General features: G+C 42.4%; 1 long non-coding RNA gene across 1 annotated transcript; it reads left to right on the top strand.

Moving 5' to 3' along the window:
- The first annotated feature begins 948 nt into the window (after positions 1-948).
- On the top strand, positions 949-26,996 carry LOC140292830 (uncharacterized). The gene is made up of 4 exons (XR_011912612.1): positions 949-1,014; positions 12,661-12,820; positions 14,826-15,001; positions 24,714-26,996. It is a non-coding gene; the product is annotated as an uncharacterized lncRNA (long non-coding RNA).

Here is a 26,996-nt window from a genome sequence, read left to right as displayed (position 1 = left end):
CTTTAAGATTTGGTTTAAAACTTTCCTTTTTGATAAAGCTTATAGTTAGGGATGGCTCAGGTAATCCTGAAACATCCCATAGTTAAGCTGCTACTACTGGGAGACCTCATCTGTCACACCTTTCCTCTCTGGAATGCTGTGCAAAGTAAAACAATTGAGCAGTATGTAACATGAAGAGACCAAACCCCAGCTGGTCGAGGCAGGTGGCCACCCTTCCTGAGTCTGGTTCTGCCAGAGGTTTGTTCCTGTTAAAAGGGAGTCGTTTCTCTCCACAGTCGCCTCATGTATGCTCAGGACGGGAGATTGGACTGAAGACAAGTTTTGGTGCAATCCGTTGGTTTCCTTAGCTGGGATGTTGTTTTTGAATTGGCTCTATATGATTGAATTGGATTATTTCTAAATTAATTAATTGGATTTCATTGGCTTATGATTACAATGAATTTATCTCCAATCGTCTTGAATTGGACTATATTATTTAAGTGACTTGAGACGATATTTGTTGTAATTTAGCGCTATATAAATAAAACTTTATTTAATTCGTGGGAGTCGTGTTTATTTCCTGCCGTTTCCATAGCGGCGCGCCAGAGAAATTCATATTATATATGAATACAATACGGTGTGTGGCGGGAGTGCGTCACAAAAGACCGATAAACGTGACTGTCACGCTCAATGCTTGAGACCCTGGTTATGACTTCCGGACGAATCAGGCCTTAATTTAACATTCTTCACGAAAAAGTTGTCAAGAGTTCTTTTCAGTTTATCATCCGCGGCTTTCCATTCTAAATCTGATGGGCCGAGGCCACTCACCTCTCTCTGTCTGACCGCAGCACACGCATTCAAACGTTGATACACACGTACAGGAATATCTAAATCACGACCAATCAGAGGGGGGTCCCGCCCTTCACTATCTCTGATTGGTTTAGACCACGATATGGGCCTAATGTGTGTCTGTTATTGATCCAAAAAAATAAGAAAAGAGTAAGAAAAAGGGCCAGAAGTCTGTTTCACACATAGGTAAAATGATAAAGCTCTATTGTATTTGTCCATCTGGCCGGCTTATTGATATCTATAGCTGAGGTTGTGTTTCTGGTATTGTACATTGCTTATAGTACGGTTTTTGAGCATTAGCATTAGCAGGACATGCTAGATATGAATAGCAGCCAGGTTATTTTAACGGTTTCACTCTCTGGTGCTTGTTCTGGCTGCCAGTGTCCAAGTGCAGGAATCAAACCAATGATTTATAGCACTTTGAAGACAATTCTGCAAATGTTTGACCGCTACATGTATTCTTTTCTGGTCTTACCTGCGTGCAGCTTCCTGGAGCGATGTTCGCAGATGTGCTGAGGCTTCGAAACGTGTATGTAAGCATAGACGTATATGTCTATGGCTGTGTCAAAAATCACTCCCTAACCACGATATAGTTCATTGTATAGGGACCACGCCATTTTGTAGTGGTGTCCGTTAAGGGATTTTTGATGCTCACTATATAATGCACTCAATGTATCCCACAATTCAACGCGAAATGTAGTGCGCATCCGATGGCAGTGTTGCCAGGTGGGAAATGTAGTATGATCATACCAGAGACATAGAATTGTCGTATTTTGAGGAAAACTAGTCTAGTGATGCGCTAATTTCACTCTAGTGAAGAACAGCGTCTAACAGACACTCACGGCTGAGCATCAGCAGCCCCACAGTTGCTTTAGTAAATGTCCCCGTAAACAATGACGACTGGGAGCTAATGAGCCAAATGAGCTCATGAGGCCTGAAGGCCACCTACTGTTAGGAACTTCTGAGGCAAACGCATGCACGTCACTCGTAGCTCACATAGAAAAGCACGATTGGCTTGAAACTTGTCTCATGTAAATGCAAATGCCTTCAGTGTTCACAAAAAAATCCAACAGACAGTTGCGACAGGCTGATAACAACCACACATTTACAGAATGGTCAAATTATCGTATTTTTTGGGGGATTGTTGATCGTACACAGGGCAAAATTATCTTACAAATACGACAATTATCGTACACCTAGCAACACTGTCCGATGGTCTCCAACCGGAGCAAGATATGCCATAATGCATTGCCAAAAAATTTCTGGGCTGCTAGTAAGGGATGGCAGACAGACGCTGAATGAATGTTTAAACTTTAGGAATAGATATGTGTTATAATTGGCTTTGATCTTAGACATTATAAATTCATATTCTGTATTTTCCTAAATAACCTATGTTCCTAGCTGGTACTTTTCCACTCTGCTCATACTGCACAACAGATGACCTTAAATGGTCCAAGACCTTAGAAGGACATAAACAACTGGGTCAGACAAAACATCTCTATTAGGGCAGATAGGTCTGGTCCATTAGATCCACGCCTAAAACAGCACTCACACACACACACATTGTTTATCACATCCAAAGAACACAACAAGGACAGCAGCTGGCCTGAGCATGTCACCCAAAACTGGCCAATTATACTCTGACAAGTGTGAATACAACTTCTGTGAGATAAAGCTGAATATAAATATAACATGTTTCCGGATAACGGGGCTCGGCCTGACGGATTTCCTGCGGGAGCTCTGGCACTCCGAGTCCAGCGCTGCAATATACTTTACATGTGACCACTAATAAATACTTTTTTAATAAACGATTTCTCCAGCTTGTTCTTGAGCTTCCAATGAAAAAATCGGGCTAACAATTGGTGCCGTGACCCGGATTGGCTGACTCTGAGACCGTGTCCGATCGAGGACTTCCGGAGCTGGTTGGAGGGGACCCTTCTTCAGACAATTCAAGGCGCCTAAAACACAAGGTGAGCAGAAAACCTCTTGTATCAGGATATGTGAAATTTCTGCACATTGGTCATTCTAAACTAAATTGTCTGAATTAGGATGTCCTCCGATCACTAAATCAAAAGCACAAAATTTGTGTCTGCAGGTTTACTAGGTGGTCACATGTAAAGTATAAACACATAGTCTCACATAGGGAGAGTCATATGTGTCCTAGTTTAGTACAATTTGGCCAAATAAAAGACATAAATTAAGATAACATAAATTCATCCTGTCTTCTAAATTGAATAGGAATTAGATGCCAATGGGCGGGGGTCTATTAGTCCGCTATCGCGGTGTGGGTAATCTCGGTATTACTGCATGACCGGATGTGAGTAATTTCTGCGCACAAGGGCGCTTGGACCTTTATCTGCAATCGGCGGTGGGTCTGTATTACTGCACTATAGGCGGCGTGAGTAATTTCTGCGCACGAGGGCGCTTGGACCTTTATCTGCAATCGGCGGTGGGTCTGTATTACTGCACTATAGGCGGCGTGAGTAATTTCTGCGCACAAGGGCGCTTGGACCTCTATCTGCAATCGGCGGTGGGTCTGTATTACTTCACGTTTGGTGGTTGGACTGTAAAATCCGCAATTGGCGGTGTGTCTGTTTTTGTTTTTTTCTCTCCGCAATCGGCGGTGGTTCTGCAGATGTTGTGCATAGACGATATACTAAGGGTTTATCTCTGCATAAGGACACAGGGCTAAGTTTTATTATTTTTCATGAAAATGTGGGGTGGTTTGCTACTTGGTTGATATTTTACTGTGTTAGTGGAAGTGTATCGAGCAGTCGAGACTGATCGAGAATTCCTACACTGACACAGATCTCAAGTGGTTCTGTAAAAGGGGGGCATTGGAATAGAAAATAAAGGGGAATTTAGTTAGGGTGTTACAGAGATTGGTGAATTAAAACGAGTGAAGGGACTGGGAGAACCCCCAGCGATCAAGCGCACAGAGGAAAAGATTCTGTGTAGAAGCTTCTTGGTCGGGTCCAACACTCGGGCATTGCGCCATTCACCCATTCTGATTAACACGTGTAAAACATTTAAACATGTCACAAATCATAGTTGAGAAGTGGAAAACAGGTAAACCCGGCTCATTGGGGTCGGTATTGTTTAACACCTTGACTAGATGGATAAAAAAGGTTCGAAGAGAAGATGAAAAAGGAGGGACTGAGAGAGTTGTGAACTGGACGAGAGAAATGCAAGAGAGAGGAATGTTTGGGGGGTGTGAAAGTGCTCCACCGCTACTGAGGGATTTCTCCATGTTTTTAAAACAAGCAACAGGCAGTAGGAATCAAGCAACAGCAAAGCTAAAGGAGGCAGGTTTATTCCAGAAAGCAAGGGCAGATAAAGACGGGAAAAAAACAAAACATTTCTTGCAGACTGTCAGCATTTTTAGGAGAAGTTAAATTCTCTATTCAGACGCAGTCCTCTGCACCTCTACCACAGCATGTGCCAGACACAACGTCATCTTTTCCAGGGACACATCCTACTACACTAGAAGATAAGAGACATCTTCCTAACATCACGCTCAATAACAGAAGCATGCCATTTAGCAAAAGAAAAAACTGACCATTTATACAGATTCAGCATAAACAGCTTAGGCTGTACATGTGGACATGTGTAATTGGAAAAGACAAGGTTAGATATCCTTAGCTTTGTCATAAATGCTCTCACCCTAAGATTATCTCATCCCAACCCTGCTTCCCTCTTCCCTCATTCAGCCCTGAGAGTGAGGACAGATTCTGATTGATCATTGGCCTGTACTTAAAGAGTACCAGAGTTACATATAGTTATTTAGTCGAAAAATTTACAATGATAATGGAAGTTTTTACTAGAGCATTTATCATCAATTCAACAATTAATTTATTTTAAAATAAATTTGAATGGGAGAAGGTGCTGCACGGTGGTGTGGTGATTAGCACCATAGCCTCACAGCAAGAGGGTTCCAGGTTTAATCCCCGCCTGGGGCCTTTCTGTGTGGAGTTTGCATGTTCTCCCCGTGTATGCATGGGTTCTCTCCGGGTTCTCCAGCTTCCTCCCACCGTCCAAAACCATGCATGTTAGGTTAATTGGTGACTCTAAATGGTCCTTAGGAGTGAGTGTGCATGGTTGTTTGTCTCGTTTGTCTCTATGTGTGGCCCTGTGATGGACTGGCGACCTGTCCAGGGTGTACCCCGCCTTTCGCTCAATGACTGCTGGGATAGGCTCCAGCCTCCTCCCCCCCCCCCCGCTACCCGATTAACGGACTAACGGTATAGAAAATGGATGGATGGATGAATGGGAGAAATACCAAATTGAATGGACAATCTGAAATCCGCTTTTCAATGCACGTATCACAGTGAAGAGATAACAAAATAAAAAATCCAAAATAAATCCAGGAAGAACAGACTGTTTAAAACTAAACATTAGAACCAGTTTGTTGTTGAATTAAGATTTAACAGCTCTCTTAAAAAGTTAAAGTCAAACAAACAAACACAGCATTTAAATCTTTGATCCTTTAATGGAAAAACTGCCTGAACAAAAGATGTTCTACAAATTGAGACTTTATGATTTCCACCTGAAGCAGGTCTGAGACCGGACAGTCAGACCACAGACCATATGACATATTAGAAAATATCAGGATTTAACAGCAAGGTCAGACAGATAGGTGTCAGACAGTTTCTTACCATCTTAAAGCATTAAAGGTTAGCCTTTATTGTGTTAGAGATCACAGTAACATGACTTAAAATTTAGCTGATCTAAATACTTCTCCTCTGCTTATTTTCACCAATTCTGAGTTAATATTCATCATCAGTATTTATATTTGATCTCATTAAACCATTTAACTATTTAACTGCAGCAGATCTATGAATCAATTGATCTGTTATCTTAACAGAGCAGCAAAGTGCTTTACAGAAAGGTTTAAAGTGAGTTAGATTATTAGGAAATTAACAAAAACACGGCAATAAAAGGCACAACGAGAGTCAGATATCACCAATGAGTTTCTTAAAGAAGAAAACTCTAAAAGAAATTTAAAGACAGCTGCGCTGCAGTAAGTCTGACTCATAACAAGTCAAGTCAAGGTTTGTTTTCATGGCACATTTAAAAACAGCCACAGCAACCAGAGAGCTGTACATCTGAACACTATATTAATACTATTAGCAAATTCTAACCCTGCAGATAAATATTAATTAATCTAACAATAAACATTGAATAAATTAGTGAAATGAAAACAAAAACAGTGTTTACAGTTAAAGACATGCCTCTATACCAGACATGTGTCACTGGAAAAGGAAAGGCTTTGTGACCTCAGCAGGCACCCCGGTTAAACACTTGAATCAATTACTCGAACTATATTATGCCATACTTGAACCAAAACAAGTTGCTATAGTCAAGTGCAGAGGACATCAAAAGGGAGATGGGAGAGTAGCGAGAGGCAACAATGCGGCAGATAAGGCAGCAAAAACAAAAGCAAGGTATACTGCATTTAACCAGATGTCTCAGAAAACATTGGAGGAAAAATCACAACGAGAATTATGTTTAGAAAACATTAAAGAACTTCACGAAGCAGCGGCACCATCTGAAAAGCAAGCATGGAACGGAAAAAAAATAAATAAATAAAAAAGGATTCCACAAGACTCTGGAGGAATCATGAAGGCAAAATAGTAGCTCCAACTGGACTACTAAACTTGCTATGTCAAGAAGCACACAGTAGAGCACACTGTGCTAGCTCAAAAGTAACAGCGCTCATTTCACAACACTGGTGGCACCCCCACCTAAAAGACACGATAAAATATCTTGTGCAATCTTGTGAAATTTGCAAGCTGTTCAATCTCAAAACAGGACTAGACAAGTTTCCCAGTACCTGATGCCCCTTGGAAGCAGATAGTAATTGATTGTACTGACATGGGAGCAGCAAACAGGACTGAAGGTAAACGATATCTTCTAGTGGGTGTGGATCCCTTTTCTAGATTTGTAGAAGCCACACCTACTAAAACCGAAAAAGGAAAAGAAGTCATTAAATGGCTTACAAGAGAAATTATTCCAAGATTTGGGGTACCAGAAGTGATAAGATCAGACAATGGTACTCACTCACTTTTCTAATGAAGAACTAAGAGAAGTAGAAAAGATGTTTGGAATTACACATAAGCTCGGTGCAGTCTCTCACCCAGCTTTACAAGGACTAGTGAAAAGAGCAAATAGAACCATCAAGAAGGCCGAACAGAAGTCTGTGCAGACACACAGTTAACCTGGGCTGAAGCTCTACGTATTGTGTTAGCCTAAGATTTACTCCAAATGCCACCATGAATGTTGTCATGTTGTCCCACATGAGGTCATGACAGGGAGGAAACACCCTGTCCATTTACAACTGCACCAACAGGCTGACCCCTTGTTGTACTACAGTATGGAAACTTGTGTGAATGTGAAACAACTGAATAACACGGTGATGAGGATATCTCAACAGGTTACATAAATACTCACCAAGGAACAGGACCAGGAATGTGAACAAACTTAACTGGTCCTCTCCTCTATGGACAGGACGAAGAAGCTACAACACATTGTGTAAAGGTATGGTGGACTGAGAATAGACTGAGTAACTGGATCCACAAGGATCACTGTACTCAGGCTCAAGATCCTGCCGAAAGAACATTAACTGAGGTCCGGACTGACTTAGGAACCTCACCTACTGACAAAGACTAGACCACGGGGACTAAAACTCTATCAGAGACTGAACGGACCACTGACTATGAAACCAAAGGAAAACACTACTGTGGAGACTAGACTGTAGAACCACAGTAGCAGAAACAATAAAGGTTACAATAACTAATTTTCACACCTCTCCTGTGTGAAAGTCAGACATTAAAAGCTCAAGTGACAAAGAGCTACAACAATAATCTGGACACACCCTCTCTTCCCACCACGCCACACCAGGTGACTAAAAGATCTCTGAAAAATGGCAACAATCCACTTCAATTGCAATTTATTGAGAAACAACATGTACAATCCAATCTGTGGTCAGTCATGACATGTTGGTCGAAAGAAAAGGATATGAATGGGATGAATAAAATGTTCTGTGAGAACAGTTTTAATCATGTGCTCTGGTCCATTCGAGAAATTACACAGGAGATGACCCAAGTTGTTTAATCTGGTGCACTTAATCAATGAATCAATCAATCAAACTTTATTTTCATAACACTTTTCATACAAGAAAATGTAACACAAAGTGCTTCACAAGATAGAAGAAAATAAAACAAAACAGTGAAACCCAAGGCCACATACATACACACACACACACATACACACACGCACATCTATACGCACACACACACCCGCATACATCCACACATACTGGAAGAAAGAAGTAAAGATTAAGTAAAACATAATAAACTGAGGCAGAGCTGCTCTAAGTAAGGTAAAGCACAGAGCTTTGAACTGCACAATTAAAGGTCTAATTCATGTCAAGGAAAAACAAGAAGGATCCTGAACAATTTAGCTAACATTCCAAAACTGCTATGAGCAAAGAAAAATATTACAAAATAATATCAAGAATCTGGGCCCTTAGGTCAAAGCATGCATGCAAGGTAACAGTGATCAATAACCAACCAAAGATCTGATGTCTGACAACACAAGCATGATGCTGTGGCACTGCTAAGGAAAAAGTTAGCAGCACAAGGCCACAAGGCTCATCTAAAAAATAAATAAATGAGGAATTAAGACAAATAGAAAAATAGAATAAACCTTTGTCTTTGATTCTAATTTGTATGGAAATATGTTATTGTATCATGTGATGTTATAAGAAACTCTGATGCCACACTGTTGGTACCACATGAAGTGTTTCTAATTTAAATGAAAAAAAAAAAAAAAATAATTAAAAAATTAAAAATTAATGCTGATCCTGAACTGTCTGTGGATGGCTCAGCATCACGAAACACAGCCACTGGTAAGAATTAAATAGAATTTAGTATAAAGTAACAAGTGAGAATTAAGCAGATCATGCTGAAATTTTATCAAAAGCACTCTGAGCTGAATTAAGAGGACAGACAATATTTATCCCAAAAAGGTTAATCAGTTACTCATTGAGAAGAAATGGCTGCTTTCTTGATGCTGTGCTGCTCCCAAAATGAAATCTAACCACAAACATTTCTGTCCTGCAGCAACAACACAGGAGCAGAAACTGCAGTGGAAGAGTTCAGCAGAACTAACATACGGATGAGACTAAGTCTCATCGGGGGGGTGGAGATACAACAATTAATCATAGTTTACTAACACTTCTCAAGTTTTTCCCAAAATTCTGTGAGTCGTTGTCTTCCTTTTGTCTTTTGTTCTATGTTGTCTTGTGTTTTGTCTTTGTCTTGCTGTTTTCTCTAAATGGTTTCAAGTTTTTCCACAGAAAAAGTTGATGGTACTGGATTTCTCATTAATGCTGTACAGCAGGTTGGTGAGTCTAAAGGTACTGTCCTAAAACATGGTTTCTATCAACTGGCCAGTTGTTTTGTTTTTCATTTAATTTATTTTTATTTTATTTTATTTTATTTTTTTTTTCGGTTTATTTATTTGTTTTTGTTTGGGGTTCATATGAAAACTTAATTGGTCGACCAATGAATACTGGGATTGAATCTGTTAAAAGGGAATTCCTGAATATAGAACATTGTGAAAATGAAATGTTGTGCTGCTCGGTTCTCTCTCCTGCTAACATTCATCCACAGCTTAAATGAACTGCATCGGCAGCAGAACCTCTACAGGACTCACAGCCAAGTGACTGACAAGACATCAGTCTGAAATTCTGGGAGGCATGATCATCATGCCAAGATAATGGTTGAACAACCACACAACTTTCAACCACTGTCAACAAAATAATCTGAATGCTCTCCTGAATTGTCCCAAAGAAAAAGATTAGTTAGGGAAAACAGGTGGTAAAGACCCCTTTGTGGAAGTGAAGTGCTGGTAACCTCTCCTTCCTAGTTAGCTCAGACTGCTGAACTGAGGTTCAGCCAGAAGGACAACCAAACACCAAGCAGTGACAGGATTGGACCAGAAGAGACTGAGCTGCACTGCACCACTCGGCACAATGTTATCATAAAATTTTCACTCAAAAGAAATTGTCAGTTTTTACACTACATCTATCATTACTCATCTGTTCTCAACAGGGTCATATCTTCATATTCACATCATGTTTAAATGTCTGTACTGTATTGCTTTGTGTGTTGTGTTTTGTGATGTTCCTATGTACTTTAATGATTTTAAGTAGACAAAGTACTAATCATAGCCAATCATAAATATGTCCATTGCCATTGGTGTGAATCGGCTGTTCGGAGCGGGACCTTAGGCACTGAAAGGTAATTAAGTGGTCGGTCGCCAAGGGGGAATGGGGCCATAGGAGAATTTTCCCGGATATCAGCCATCGGGTTTTTCGCTCCTATTCGCTGCGAACAGTGGACGGTCCTGATGGTAATGTTAATTGCCTTAAGCACTTTTTGGGTTTCAATATTTTATGAATTGTTGTAGCTTAGTTAATTATTATTATGTGTTGTAATGGTACTTATGGGTGAGCAGGGTCTTGCCACTGCTTAAACCACATATAGTTTTGGGCCAAAATGAACTAAGATTCTACACAGAGATTGGGTTCGGGGCCACATACACACACTAATTTTAAGACATATTGAAACATTTATTGATTTATTCCTTGCATACACGTACAGGCGTGATACTTATAGCTTTTATGAAATGTGCTCATTGCAGAGTTATGATCAGTTGAGTAATGAAGGTTGAACTATTCTGGGAAAGAGGTTCTGTTCCCAGCATCATGATAAACACTCCTGATACAGAAAGGTTTAGCTAACGCATTACAATTGTTTTACACATGCATATGCAATGAAAACTTGCTTGCTGCTGATAATCGCAAAGAAGAACAGCTTACACATAACAGCTCACATAATGAAGTTATATCAAAAGGGGGATAACAAGAATCTCCTGTCTGGTTGTGCTGGACCTCAAGGTAGTTGGCCACTTGCAGTTTGGGGACCTGCTAAGTTGGCTGCCGCTAACAGGTGTTACACAATACAGAATATAACGGTCCTACCTCATTTAGTTGACATGATTAAATCATGTCAAAAGGGGGAGTTGTTATAATTGGCTTTGATCTTAGACATTATAAATTCATATTCTGTATTTTCCTAAATAACCTATGTTCCTAGCTGGTACTTTTCCACTCTGCTCATACTGCACAACAGATGACCTTAAATGGTCCAAGACCTTAGAAGGACATAAACAACTGGGTCAGACAAAACATCTCTATTAGGGCAGATAGGTCTGGTCCATTAGATCCACGCCTAAAACAGCACTCACACACACACACATTGTTTATCACATCCAAAGAACACAACAAGGACAGCAGCTGGCCTGAGCATGTCACCCAAAACTGGCCAATTATACTCTGACAAGTGTGAATACAACTTCTGTGAGATAAAGCTGAATATAAATATAACATGTTTCCGGATAACGGGGCTCGGCCTGACGGATTTCCTGCGGGAGCTCTGGCACTCCGAGTCCAGCGCTGCAATATACTCTACTTGTGACCACTAATAAATACTTTTTTAATAAACGATTTCTCCAGCTTGTTCTTGGGCTTCCAATGAAAAAACCGGGCTAACATATGGTTGCAGGTTTATCTAGAAAATTGACATAGGTCGTTTAATAAGTAAAGCTTAATTCGCCATTTATTAATGATGTCTAGTACAGTGTGTGAATAAAAGCTGAGTGAATCTGACTACTCAGACACAACTGGATTACTCAGTTTGTCCAATATTGTGAGACTGTAAATAAAGGAGCTGCCTAAGGTTCAGGAAGTTTCGCACGTAGGGATTGTAGTTTGACGAAGGGTAGTTTATTGTTCAGAGAATTAAAAAATATATATTACTCTAATTAAAAAGGCAGTAAAAAGCAGGCTAACACTTCTTGCTAGTCTTACAAGAGCAGCACGTCTTCTCCCTTCACTCTCTCTCGCAATTCCAATTCTTCTCCGTATCATCATAGATTGAATAATTATAGTTATAAGAAACACGGCCAGATTGATGGAAGACGGCATTTCGATAGAGCTACCAGAGTTTTCTAGATAACAGTATGTTGTTTTTTTCCTAGTGAATTTTCCACTCTGTAACTTGCTGTTACTAAAGAGCCAAGATAATAAAATATAAAAATATGCTTAGATAGAAAACAAAATACGAAAATAAAAATTACATGACAGTAATCAAAAGCCTCTAATTTAACAAAAATGCAATTGTAAACAGACAAGATTGCGTGAGACGACATTAATGTAACGTTTTCATTGTGCAACAGCGATGACTTAATTACCGGCGCCGAGATGGTGTCCGAAAGATTTCTCTGTTGAGCTCACTATAGAGTGCACTACATTTATTTTCCTATATAGGGAGTAGGGAGTAGGACATGAGTGAATGATTTCGTGTGTAAGTACTTCTTATTATTATTATTTGATTTTTAATGGCAGCTGGCATCCTTGATGTTGCATATGCCGCCATCTACTGGACTAAAATTCTTTCTAGTTATTCTTTTCTATATTATTTAAATTATTCCAGTTGACACCAGGAATCTTATGATTATTTTCCTCCCTTCTTTATTCTACTATAACTTTCAGATTATATTCTCTTATTCCTGTGTTCTGCAGCTCTATTTTCATTCTTTCCCTCTCCCTTCCATATCTAGGATGCTATCATCACATGTTCACTGTCTCCCTCTGCCCACAGCTACACTGCCCAGTTGGATGTTTCCCCATTATCTTAAGTGTATTATTCAGTTTACTATGTCATATTCTTATCCTGCTCATAATTACTTCTGTGTGAGTACCAGAGGGGGCGGCTTGCTTCATTGAGTGGAGGAGCTGAAATTGATGACGTTCCCCGGGCGTACTACGTGACACCTGCTTCTGGTGTAGTGCCGAAAAGAGACTGCTTACCAAAAAACAAGTGCCCCCGACGGGAACGCACATCAGCGCATCAGTTCAGAAGAAGTAAGCGTTGGTCTACTCGTAGATATAATATACGGGTCAGCTACCAGCATGGAGAGAAATGTTTTTTACTGTGCAATGTCAAAATGTCCTGTAGCCCAAGTGAAGAGGCTACTGAAAAAGAACGACGCAGATAAAAAAAAAGTTAAACATTTTTATGAAGAGTAGGAAATGAAAGCAGAAAGAATGTAGATAGTTTTAATGTCACATTAGATGGCAATCATATGACACAATGAGAAATCAGCAAGTGTTATCAGAGGTGGGTAATAACGACTTATATTTACTGAAGTAACTTTTTGGATAACTTGTACTTTTAAGAGTATAATTATGAATACAATAATGCAGTATATATAGAACTGTAACTAACGGTTTGCCTTTACATTCTGTGTAACATTCTCTGTGTTTACTAGATGCATGTACAGTGAATTTGGTCAATATCACTCCTTGCAGTAAAGACTTATAGGGACGGACATAGAGTGCAGTCAGTTTTCAGCAGGAGAAGCCCTGCTGAAAAGTCACCTATGTCCGTCAAGCGAGTTAAGATAAAGATAATCTTCGTTGTAATTATCCTCCCTGTGAGTGTCTTTAGTTTTTTTTTTTTTTAGATAAACCCTTTTTTTACATACCTTCCTTGAGTTGTGGGTTTTGAGTCCTCATCCATCAAAGGTCGTTACACTTTGCAGCTCAAACATAAAAAAAAATGGTAAAAGCTGCAAAGCTGCAGCATCATCTCGAAATGATCACAACAAGGTAAAAAGGTGTGAGCAGAAGTAAAAGGAATATGAACTCCAATAGAATCCAGGTCAGAAAGGTGATCTTTAGTTTGGCTTTAAAAGCATTAACATCTTCTGTTCCACAGACGTGGTTGAGCTGTAAAAAATCTTCTTCCATTCATGTTTTAATAGCAGAGATACAATTTATAAGATGACCTACAGGCCCGGGGACATGTAAAGCTGGGTGTTATCAGCCTAATTATGGAAATAATGGAAAGCATATAAAGATCAAAAGGTGTTGGACCTAAAACTGAACCTGATTTTTTTTTTCTATAGCTTTATTTTAAACCCCATAAGAACAAGCATGGGATACAACAACAACCACAGATGATTATTATGGCTGAACAAACCGACAGAGATAGCAGGACGGATGTAATTAGTCCACTCCATCGGCCAAACCATCTCTCCAACATGTCCGTGAAGGGGTCGTTGATCCCTGAGTTCGCTATCAGTTCTGCCGAGAGTGATGTGAGACCCTCCAGGGCCTTGGAAAAAGTTCCGAACATTTTCAGTTCAGCAATACCTTTAACAGCATCCCTAGTGTAGTTTACAAAGCGCTGTTGGTTGTAATAGATGTAATTTATCCAATCAACATTCTTATTTTTTGTTGCCCACCAGAAAAGAAAAGATTCAAACCCTGAAGCTATTTGGTTTCTAGCTTTAAACTCATCCGGAACTCCCCTAGGAACCCCAATGCTGTCCAAGTACACTCTATTGTCAAATGAACCCCCAGGCACAGTTGAACGCTTTAGACGTCCGTTGGAAAAATGATATAGTTATACTATGACAGAAGAGTCCCTCCATCTTTTCCTCTTCTATGATTCAAGCAAAAGTGTTTTGACTCTTTCCCATAATATTAACTGGTGAGAAATGCCTTTTTCCCATAACATTGAATGTTCCTTCCCATAACAAGGAATGGGGAGAGAAGCACCTTTTCCCATAACATTGAATGTTCCTTCCCATAATAATGAATGGTGAGAAAAGCGCCTTTTCTCATAACATTGTGTGATCAGCAAGCATAAACAACATAAATAGCTGGAGCACCATTTTGTCGGGGAGACAACTCTGAGCGATCTTCCCGACAGGTTGTGTGGATTTGTGCGGACTTGTCTCTTTCCAGCAAGAAATAAATGTTTTGTGTTAATCGTATCCAGCGACTCTGAGCCTAATTTTGAGAGAATTTTTCTGACATAATGGTCCTTCGAGCCGGATTCTAACTCCTTTCCACCTTCCAGAATCGGAGCTGAAACCGTGCACGGGGGAGTCCAGGATTCCTAACTGAAGTCCTCTCAGCAGAGTTTCTGATAGAGGCCGGCTGCCACTGGCTGGAGGAAAGGTGAAAGGATCTATTTTTGAATCAGTGGACAGACTCGCTGGATTCTTCGTTGTTTAACTTACCAGTGGATTTATGGTAAGGAACCCTTTGTGTTACTATTGTTGGTGAGAAATAGTGTGATTATTAGGGAAAATTTTGATTAATTAACTAACAATTGGTGGAAACTGGAGGCCTTTAAATAAATTGGGGCGTTGCTATTTTCCTAAGAATATTACTATTTCGACTCCCTATGATGAACAAAAAATTTGGACCTCGTGATCCCTTGCCCGGATATGGGACACCGGGGCCTTCCCCCGGAGCCAGGCCCGGGGGTGGGGCCCGGCAGCGGGCGCCTGGTGGCCGGGCCTGTGCCCATGGGGCCCGGTCGGGCATAGCCCGAAATGATGACGTGGGTCCCCCTTCCGACGGGCTCACCAGCCGTGGGAGGGGCCAAGGGGGTCGGGTGCTATGTGAGCTGGGTAGCAGCCGAAGGCGGAGGCCTTGGCGGTCTGATCCTCGGCTACTGAAGCTAGCTCTTGGGACGTGGAATGTCACCTCTCTGTTGGGGAAGGAGCCGGAGCTGGTGCGCGAGGCTGAGCGGTTCCGGCTAGATATAGTCGGACTCACCTCGACGCACGGCTTGGGCTCTGGAACCAGTCCTCTTGAGAGGGGTTGGACTCTCTTCCACTCTGGAGTTGCCCATGGTGAGAGGCGCAGAGCAGGTGTGGGCATACTTATTGCCCCCCGGCTGTGTGCCAGTACATTGGGGTTTACCCCAGTGAACGAGAGGGTAGCCTCCCTCCGCCTTCGGGTGGGGGGACGAATCCTGACTGTTGTTTGTGCCTATGCGCCAAACAGCAGTTCAGAGTACCCACCCTTTTTGGAGTCTCTGGGGGAGGCACTGGAGAATGCTCCTACCGGAGACTCCCTCGTTCTGCTGGGGGACTTCAATGCTCACGTGGGCAATGACAGTGAGACCTGGAGGGGTGTGATTGGGAGGAACAGCCCCCCCGATCTGAATCAGAGTAGTGTTATGTTGTTGGACTTCTGTGCCAGTCATGGACTGTCCATAACGAACACCATGTTCAGGCATAAGGGTGTCCATATGTGCACTTGGCACAAGGACACCCTTTGCCGCAGTTCGATGATCGACTTTGAGGTTGTATCATCGGACTTGCGGCCGTATGTCCTGGACACTCGGGTGAAGAGAGGGGCGGAGCTGTCAACTGATCACCACCTGGTGGTGAGTTGGCTCCGCTGGTGGGGGAGGATGCCAATCAGACTTGGCAGGCCCAAACGTATTGTGAGGGTCTGCTGGGAGCGTTTGTCAGAATCCCCCGTCAGAAGGAGCTTTAACTCCCACCTCCGGCAGAGCTTCAACCATATCCCGGGGGAGGTGGGGGACATTGAGTCCGAATGGGCCATGTTCCGTGACTCCATTGCCGAGGCAGCTGATCGGAGTTGTGGCCGTAAGGTGGTCGGTGCCTGTCGTGGCGGCAACCCTCGAACCTGCTGGTGGACACCAGTGGTGAGGGAAGCCGTCAAGCTGAAGAAGGAGTCCTATCGGGCCTTTTTGGCCAGTGGGACCCTGGAAGCAGCTGATAGGTACCGACAGGCCAGACGGGCCGCGGCTTCGGCGGTTGCTGAGGCAAAAACTCGGGCCTGGGAGGAGTTCGGTGAGACCATGGAGAACGATTTCCGGACGGCCTCGAAGAGATTCTGGTCCACCATCCAGCGTCTCAGGGGGGGGGGAGCGGCTCACAGTCAACACTGTTTACAGTGGGGACGGGGCTTTGCTGACCTCAACTAGGGATGTTGTGAGTCGGTGGGGGGAGTACTTCGAGGAACTCCTCAATCCTACCAACACGTGCTCGGAAGAGGCAGAGTCGGAGAGCTCGGAGACGGGGCCTCCCATTTCTGGGGGTGAGGTTGCCGAGGTGGTCAAAAAGCTCCTCGGTGGCAAGGCCCCGGGGGTGGATGAGGTCCGTCCTGAGTTTCTCAAGGCTCTGGATGTTGTAGGGCTGTCTTGGCTGACACGCCTCTGCAGCATCGCGTGGACATCGGGGACAGTGCCTCTTGACTGGCAGATTGGGGTGGTGGTCCCCCTCTTTAAAAAGGGGGACCGGAGGGTGTGTTCCAACTATAGGGGTATCACACTCCTCAGCCTCCCTGGTAAGGTCTATTCGGGGGTATTGGAGAGGAGGATCCGTCGGATAATCGAGCCTCGGATTCAGGAGATGCAGTGTGGCTTTCGTCCTGGCCGTGGAACAGTGGACCAGCTCTATACCCTCGGCAGGATCCTGGAGGGTGCATGGGAGTTCGCCCAACCAGTCTACATGTGTTTTGTGGACTTGGAGAAAGCGTTCGACCGTGTCCCTCGTGGAGTCCTGTGGGGGGTGCTCCGGGAATATGGAGTGCCGGACCCCTTGATAGGGGCCGTTCGGTCTCTGTATGACCGGTGCCAGAGTTTGGTCCGCATTGCCGGCAGTAAGTCGGATAAGTTTCCGGTGAGAGTTGGACTCCGTCAGGGCTGCCCTTTGTCACCGATTCTGTGCCTAACTTTTATAGACAGAATTTCTAGGCGGAGCCAGGGCGTTGAGGGTGTCCGATTTGGCGACCTCAGAATCGGGTCTCTGCTTCTTGCAGATAATGTGGTTCTGTTAGCGTCGTCAGGCCGTGACCTTCAGCTCTCACTGGAGCGATTCGCAGCCGAGTGTGAAGCGGCTGGGATGAGAATCAGCACCTCCAAATCCGAGACTATGGTTCTCAGCCGGAAAAGGGTGGAATGCTCTCTCCGGGTCGGGAATGAGATCCTTCCCCAAGTGGAGGAGTTCAAGTATCTCTTGTAGGTCTTGTTCACGAGTGAGGGACAAATGGAGCGGGAGATTGACGGGCGGATCGGTGCGGCGTCTGCAGTATTGCGGGCTCTGCACCGACCTGTTGTTGTGAAGAGGGAGCTGAGCCAGAAGGCGAAGCTCTCTACTTACTGGTCAATCTACGTTCCCATCCTCACCTATGGTCACGAGTTGTGGGTAGTGACCGAAAGAACAAGATCGCGAATACAAGCGACCGAAATGGGTTTCCTCCGCAGGGTGTCTGGGCTCTCCCTTAGAGATAGGGTGAGAAGCTCACTCATCCGGGAGGGGCTCGGAGTAGAACCGCTGCTCCTCCGCATTGAGAGGAGTCAGATGAGGTGGCTCGGGCATCTGGTTAGGATGCCCCCTGGGCGCCTCCCTGGGGAGGTGTTGCGGGCACGTCCCACTGGGAGGAGACCCCGGGGGAGACCCAGGACACGTTGGAGAGACTATGTCTCTCGGCTGGCCTGGGAACGCCTCGGGGTCCCCCCGGAAGAGCTGGAGGAAGTGGCCGGGGACAGAGACGTCTGGGTTTCTCTGCTCAAGCTGCTGCCCCCGCGACCCGACCCCCGGATAAGCGGCAGATGATGGATATTACTATTACTATTTCAAATTACTATTTCAAATGCAACCTAGTAAAGAAGCCTTTTAACTTTAACTGTGTATAAGTTATGTTGGAACACTCACAATTGAAGCAGTCAGAAAAAGTTAGCCTTTTAACTGGTAACCGTGTGTGGGTTGTGTTGGATTAACCCATAAAAGAAGCAGTCAGAAAAGGTCAGCCTTTTAACTGGTAACTGTGTATAGGATTAACCCATAGCAACCTAATAGCAGTCAGAAAAGGTCAGCCTTTTAACTGGTAACTGTGTGTAAATTGTGCTGGATTAACCCATAAAAGAAGCAGTCAGAAAAGGTCAGCTTTTTAACTGGTAACTGTGTATAGGATTAACCCATAAAAACCTAATAGCAGTCAGAAAAGGTCAGCCTTTTAACTGGTAACTGTGTGTAGGTTGTGTTGGATTAGCCCATAAAAGAAGCAGTCAGAAAAGGTCAGCTTTTTAACTGTTAACTGTGTATAGGATTAACCCATGAAAACATAATAGCAGTCAGAAAAGGTGAGGCAAAGGAAATAAGCCTTTTAACTGTTAACTGTGTGTAAATTGTGCTGGATTAACCCATAGTAGAAGCAGTCAGCAAAGGTGGATCAAAGAAAAAGCCTTTAGTACTGTAAGTAGCTTTTTAGCTGGTACTGTAAAAGCAGTCAGGAAAGGTGAAAGGTCTATGTGTGTTTTATTAAACCAGGATAGCAGAAGCAGTCAGCAAAGGTCAGTCCATAGTCTGTGTGAGAAGACTACAGGAATAAATAACTCCGCGCCGCGCGTTAGAAACAGAATCTTTCTTAAGAGAGTTTGCGATGAAATATCGCAAGAATTAAATCCATTTTAGTTTTGTTTGTGTCATACGTCTGATTGTTTGTTTGTTGAACGTCTGGTTGTTAAAACATTTGTTTGCTAAATGGGCTGGTTGTTGAATTTTTGCCCCCCATCTATGGTTATTTGTTAAATTGTTTGTCAAATTGTTTGTTAAAGTCTTTGCTGCAGTGTTGTTTTATTTGCTATGTATGTATGGGAGTAAAACAGCTGTGTGTGTGTGTTGTTGCTGATGGTAAAGGGCCTGTTTTTTTTGTTAAATTGTTTGTTTCATTGTTGAATTGTTGCTTTGTGACAGAATTGTTTGTTTTGCTAAGAGGGCTGGTTGCTGAATTATTTGTTTGTTAAATTGTTGTTTTTTCCTTCTTTGCTGCAGTGTTGGTTTATTTGCTATGTCTGTATAAGAGTGAAACAGCTGCTGGTGTGTGATGTTGCTGATGGTGACGACAGAAAAATGTATTACTGACTAACTGAGTTGAAGTAAACATTGGAGTCTGGTTGTTGCTCGTGACATAACGACAGAAGTAGTGTTTCATTCAGTAGTACTCAAAATAACTCCACTGAAAATTGATTAGCTGCAAGAGTACAGTATGGGAAATAACTGTTTTAAAGCTAACCGGAAGTTAAGTGTGAGTGCTAAAATCATGTTTCAGAAAAACCCCCGAAAATATTAAATATTTAGACAGATGGGAGAAAATTTGGGTTTGAAGAGAATTTCAACGTTGAAAAGTGCGCAGAATTAATAAAAGATATAGAGAGAGCAGGCCGTAGAAATAAAAATAAAAATAAAAAGAACGGTCTCGTGCAGGCCAAGGCCTGGCTCACTGAGGCACAGAGGAGAAAATCAGAGAGAGAAAAAAGGAGATAGATAAGCAACAAAAAGAGGTGTTTACGCTGATAGATGAAGAGGATGTAAATACAGTTTATAAGAGTAGACATCCGGAACTCAACTCGATAGCGAAAAGTCCACCAGCTTATAGTATCTCGGGAGCTACCAGTGGGTTGTCACCCCAACCTAGCTCCCCACCTTTGGAACCTTTGTATCCAGAGGGGGAGTTAAAAAAGATCATTAAGAGAGATAAGACACAAGTAACTAGGTCACTCTTCTGCATGGAAGGTGTACCGTGATCCAGCTAGCCAGGACGTTGAGAATTTGCCCATGATCCAAGTACCTAATCCGAGAGAGGGGGAGGAGGAAAGTGAATTCATGTACGTTTACCGACCATGGACAGCTGAGGATGTAAGAAAAGCAACGGAGGACATTCCACACCCAAAAGTAAATGTTAAGGGGTTTAAAGGTAGCCTAAAGAATCTGTATGAGAGCTACAGGTTGAATGGTTTGGAGTTGGAAAAAGCAGTGAGAAATGTGTTGAGAGCGGATTGGTGTGTGATCCGTGGTGATTGGAGTGCCCTTAATACTCATGGAGCAGTTTTGCAGTATCAGTCAAGAGATCTAGCCGACAGATTTGAAGCTTTACTGAAACGAACTGAAACTAAATATACAAAACGGGCTGATTGGAACCAAATTAACCATTGTGTGCAGAAGGAATGGGAAGATGTTGATCTATATAATCATAGACTAAAAGAGGTGTTTGAATTCCACAGTGGACTGAGTCCGCCAGAAAATGGGGATGTTGACTCTCCTTATGAACAACAGTTGAAGACTGCAGGAGCAAGGATGAGGTTGGGAGTCAATTATGACTAGATAAAGAGAAAACAACTCCAGCTGTAACCAGGATGGAGGAAGTGTTGAACCTGGAGGGAATCGAACTAATGTTACAGTATGATGTCAAACCTGAGATTACACTGAATGTTTTAGGGGCGGAGGTGACTTTTCTATGCGACACAGGTGCAACACGAACTGTAATTCACCCTGATGACATTCCTGGAGTTGAGAGATCCAACGAAATTATTTGGGTCAAATCAGCAAATGGTAAGAGCCATCCTGAGCGTTTATCAAAACTCTTAACAGTAAAAGATGCACGGACTGGAGTGAGTGCTGATTGTCAAGTTGTCTTGTCCACTCTGTGTCCCTGTAATTTGCTGGGAATAGACATACTTCATGCATTGAAACTAGGGATAGTTCCAGAAGAAAAAGGGTTAACCGTTGTCCGAATGAAGCATTCGCGAGACCACCTTCATACTGGTATAGTTTGGATCTTGTTTCTACAGGCCCCAGTTCTATCGCGCTTCCACTCCTTAAAAAAGCAAAAGAACACGTCTCAGGAGAGCTCACCCTCAGGTCACCAGAGGAATTACACTGCACTATGTATTACAAATACACTCAAGGGCCTGACAGAAAGTATGAGAAACAATTCTTCAAAGAAAAACAGACCATGTTAAAATTGAAACACTTATACTGGAATAAAGAGGGTTGTTGCGCAGCTAGTTGTTCACTCTCCCCCAGCATGAGAAAGGTTTTAAGATCATGTAATGCACCTCATGTGTCACTCTTCAAATCCACAGATGACCACTGGAGGCGTTTAGGTGTGTTTGTGACTGCATGTGAAGAAGCCTCAGATTGGGAGGAAGTAAAACCAGGAATAGAATATTCCGAGATATTGGATGTATATACTAGTCCATTAAATTGGACCACACACGCAAAACCAAATGTGCACCTAGAAGGACAGATATGGCAACAAAAAAGCAGATTCTGATCCATTTTCACACTCACTGAAAGTGAAGAAGCAGAAATAAAAGGGCTACCAGAACACTTGTGGTCGAAGGGAGCAGCAGACGTGGGACTAATAAAAAATGTCGAACCCGTCTGTATAACTCCTCTTTCTTCTTTCAGGCCACATCAAAGACAATATCCACTTAAACCTGAGGCTGAGGAAGGAATAGGTCCAATTTTGGAAGCTTCTCTTAAATCAGGTTTTATAGTGGAATGTCCTGACTCTCCATGTAACACTCCATTGTTTCCTGTGAAAATGGCTCCTCCCTCCACTGGTTGGAGGATGGTGCAGGATCTGCAGGCAGTTAATAAAGCTGTTGTGCCACGGGCCCCCACAGTACCGGATCCAAATACTCTGTTAAATGATTTGTGACCGAGGAATAAGTACTTCACTGTTGTTGATATAAGTAATGCTTTCTTTTCTGTACCTGTGCACCCAGATAGTCAATTTTGGTTTGCTTTCACTTACAGAATGAAAAGATACACTTATACCAGACTTCCACAAGGATATTGTGAATCACCAACAATATTCTCTCAAGCAATGTCAGCTAACCTAGCCAAATTCAATCCTCCAAATGGCAGCCAAGTGTTGTTATATGTGGATGACATTTTATTGGCTTCACCGACAGAACAAGACTGCAAAATAGACACACTAGCGCTTTTGCAATTCTTGGCGGAACAGGGTCACAAAGTCAGTAAAACAAATTACAACTGTGGGAAACTACTGTAAAATACTTGGGCTACGATCTCTCACAAGAAGGCAGACATTTAGATGAAGCGAGAAAGACAGCAATCTTGCAAGCACCAAAACCAAAAAAAAAAAGACAAATGATGTCCTTTCTGGGAGTTATTAATTTTTGCAGGAGTTGGATATCGAACTATGCATTCATTACAGCCCCCTTATCTGCCTTGATCTATGACACCCCCTTGGCTGCCACAGATTCTTTAGTATGGACACCAGAAGCAGACGAGGCATTTTTAAAAATAAAACAACTGTTAGTCAGTTCATCTGTGCTAGGATTACCAGATTACTCAAAACCCTTTGTCTAAACAGTGGATTGCAAAGAGGGATATATGACATCAGTGTTAACTCAAGCACATGGGGGAAAATCCAGACCAATTGCCTACTACTCTTCCCGATTGGATGCAGTGGCCAGCAGCCATTGTGTTATTTCACCCACTAACACTTAAAGTACCTCATGCTGTGGCTGTAATATTATTGTAGAACAAAATCTCGTATCTATCCCCCTCCCGACATCTCTCCTGCATGACTGTTCTCCTTTCACAGCCACACCTCACTGTGGAACGATGTACTACACTTAATCCATCCACATTGATGCCTACTTCACAGGATGGGGAGCCACATGATTGTATAGCAGAAATATCTATCAGTGTTTTGCCCAGACCGGATTTGACTGATACTCCCTATGAAAATGCAGAAATAACTATGTTTGTAGATGGTTCCAGCAAGAAGAATACTGATGGAACAAATGCTACAGGTTTTGCTGTAGTAACTGAAACTGAAACTCTCTTAAAGCAACCACTACCGAAGAAATTCTCTGCTCAAGCAGCCGAATTAGTAGCTTTAACGGAAGCTTGCAAATTAGGAAATGGTAAGGTTGTGAATATCTACACTGACAGTCAATATGCTTTCTCAACAGTTCATGTTTTTGCACAACAATGGAAAAACAGGGGAATGACAACTTCTACTGGAAAAGCTATAAATCATAAAAATTTGATTTTAGCATTATTAGATGCTATCCTGCTTCCTACTAAAGTAGCAGTATGTAAATGCACTACGCATACTAAAAACACGGATTATGTTTCAAAAGGTAATAGAAAGGCAGATGAAGAAGCAAGAAAAGCTGCTCAGCTGCCTACAGAGAACCTCCTCCTGTTCTCGAAAGAAGAAACTGATACAGGAATAAACCATCAAGTGTTATGTGATATGCAAAAAACCGCCCCAACACCGGAAAAACAGAAATGGCTAAATAAAGGTGCCATTTACAACACACAATCAAACTTATATGAGTGACCTGAAGGGAAGCCCATACTGCCAAAAGGCTTATTTAGATGTGCTGCAATAGTGAGTCATGGACCATGTCATGTCTCTGCAGGAGGGATGGCTGCAACAATAAACAAAGTCTTTAGCGCGTATGGCTTCATTAATTATTCAAAGAATTTTTGTCTAATGTGTCTAATCTGTGCAAAACACAATCCACAGGGCAATCTAAGACCAAGAAGACGACAATCCCCCTAACCAACGTACCCTTTTCAACACATTTGTATGGATTTCATTGAACTAAATAAATGTAAAGGGAAACGATTCTGCTTGGTGATAATCGATGTTTTTTCCAAGTGGGTTGAAGTATTTCCATGTACACAGGCAGATGCACTCTCAGTAGCAAAAGCATTGGTAAAAGAAATAATTCCTAGATTTGGAATTCCTGAAAAAAATTATAGTGATAATGGGACACATTTTGTAAACAATATCATCTCTCTAATGGCAAAGAACTTACAAATAGATCTCAGAAACCACTGTGCATATCATCCACAGTCAGCAGGTTTGGTGGAGAGGCACAATAGAATAATTAAATCAAGACTGAAGAAAATCATGGAAGAAACTAAAAAGAACTGGGTTTACTGTTTACCACTAGTAGTCCTAAACATGCATGTAACTCCAACGAATACAGGATTAACTCCATTTGAAATTATGTATGGCAGACTATTTTTACTCCCACAATTAAAACCATTCTCCAGACATGACGAAGAAAGAGAAGAAACTCTAGCAGATTACATGGTGAAAATGTTAACAAGCAGAGAGATCTCTTCTGTCAATTCTGTTCCAGGTGAACCTGTGGAGGAAGCGCTGAAGACAGTAAAACCCGGTGACTGGATCCTCATCAAAGTGATAAAGAAAAAGAACTGGTCAACTCCAAGGTGGGAAGGGCCATATCAGGTATTACTTACAACACCCACAGCAGCTAAAATAGCAGAAAGGACTTCCTGGATTCACTTATCCCATTGCAAACTAATAAGGCCACAGCTTTTAGAAGAAGGGAAAAATTTGTTACCCACCACAGTTCTCTGAGGCATAAGTCTGACTACAAAGGGGAATTCTCTCAACAGGAGGGGGATCGTCTCAACCTCAGTGAAGAAAACAACGGCTAAAACAGGAACATAGGGTGTGGCTAAAATAGACAGGGGAAATGGACAGGCAGCGGCCGTGGCATCCATTCAGATTAGAGGGATTATGTGGATTAAGAGGAACCAGCTGTGTACTTTTAGTCATTGCTCTTACTTTGGTACTCCCGATTATTTGGAATGAAAAACAAATAAATGGAACTAGGGAGAAAGTGTTATATGAAAATACCACTGTTCTGCCTCCCACCTTCTTCACACAGATGATCCAGAGAGAGACAAGGTCCATGAGATTCAACAGAGAAATTGTCAACCTGTTTTTTGTTGCAGGAATGGACGGAGTGGCTGAGATTGATTTCTGCTCGGTTATTAACTGTAAGGACAACCAGAAAGCCCATGTATTCTCTGAAAAATACATTTGTGAAACCTATGCAGGTACCAGATTTCCAGGGGATCGCCGATGTAACAGTTGGAATTTTGTAATAACGAATAGTGGACCACATCTTTGGAATTATAAACCCCAAAAAGCATCAACCGGCCCGGACCCCCTTTCTGATCGTTTATCCATCATTAAGGGGCAGTTTGATCCAAACTGTAAGATTGACGAATGCAATCCACTCATTATAACTTTAAAAAGACCCAAACCGAGTGACACAGGTGTTAGGCTCACATGAAAAAGGGTTTGATCGGAAACTTTATGATTACGGTAACAGATATTGAAAAAAAAACTCACAAGAACAAATCCTACAAATATGCAAACATCTTCAGTAATACACCACCCCCTGAGCGCCATATCAAATATCTCACTGATCTAACTTACGAGGACAAATTGGCCTTGGAAACAGATTATGGAGTATCGTAATGAATGGCTTGAATGGATGGTGTATACAGCATGACAAAACAATCGATCTAATTGCATTGCATGTGCTAAAGCCAGACCATACTTGGGAACTGTACCATTTCACTTAGGCGATCATCATCAATCTGACCCCACTAGTTTACAATGTGTATTACAATTGTATAATGAATCTTTTGTACCAATCACAAAGCAATGTAAAACTATCTCTTTGTTGTTCCCAGCAGTTAAGAAAAGAGATGTACCACCCTTAGCGTTGGTTTATAAGGGTAATTATACATGTTTCATTCACAGGGGTACAAGTAAGGATGTGGGTACACTCATGTCAGATTATTGTCAAGAATCCATCAATGTCACTCAGGACGCAGGTAACTACCCAGCATCTTGGTTTCGGAACCAGACTTCCATGAGAGCAGACCTCTGGTGGCTGTGTGGGGATAGGAAACTGAGGCCAGTCCTTCCGCCCAATTGGCAAGGCAGTTGTGCAGTGGCCCAACTACTGATGCCTTTCCATCTGTTAGCCTTGGAGGATTTCAAGGCAGTGAGTAAGAATCTCTCTGCAGAGGGACTGGGACGGAGACGTCTAATACGTTCAACTGCGCCTGGGGGTTCATTTGACAACAGAGTGTACTTGGACAGCATTGGGGTCCCTAGGGGGGTTCCGGATGAGTTCAAAGCTAGAAACCAAATAGCTTCAGGATTTGAATCTTTTCTTTTCTGGTGGGCAACAATAAATAAGAATGTCGATTGGATAAATTACATCTATTACAACCAACAGCGCTTTGTAAACTACACTAGGGACGCTCTTAAAGGTATTGCTGAGCAATTAGGTCCAACATCACTTATGGCATGGCAAAATCGGATGGCTTTGGATATGTTGTTAGCAGAGAAAGGGGGTGTATGTAAAATGTTTGGAACCATTTGTTGCACCTTCATTCCTAACAATACTTCTCCAGATGGAAGCATCACCAAGGCCCTAGAGGGTCTCACATCACTCTTGGCAGAACTGATAGCGAACTCAGGGATCAACGACCCCTTCACGGACATGATGGAGAAATGGTTTGGCCGATGGAGTGGACTAATTACATCCGTCCTGCTATCTCTGTCGGTTTGTTCAGCCATAATAATCATCTGT

This window comes from Leuresthes tenuis, unplaced genomic scaffold (genome assembly GCF_036924035.1).
Source record: "Leuresthes tenuis unplaced genomic scaffold, fLeuTen1.0.hap1 SCAF_1, whole genome shotgun sequence".
Classification (NCBI taxonomy): Eukaryota; Metazoa; Chordata; class Actinopteri; order Atheriniformes; family Atherinopsidae; genus Leuresthes; species Leuresthes tenuis.
Note: the sequence above shows the minus strand (reverse complement) of the source record. Positions and strands in the feature narration are given on the sequence as shown.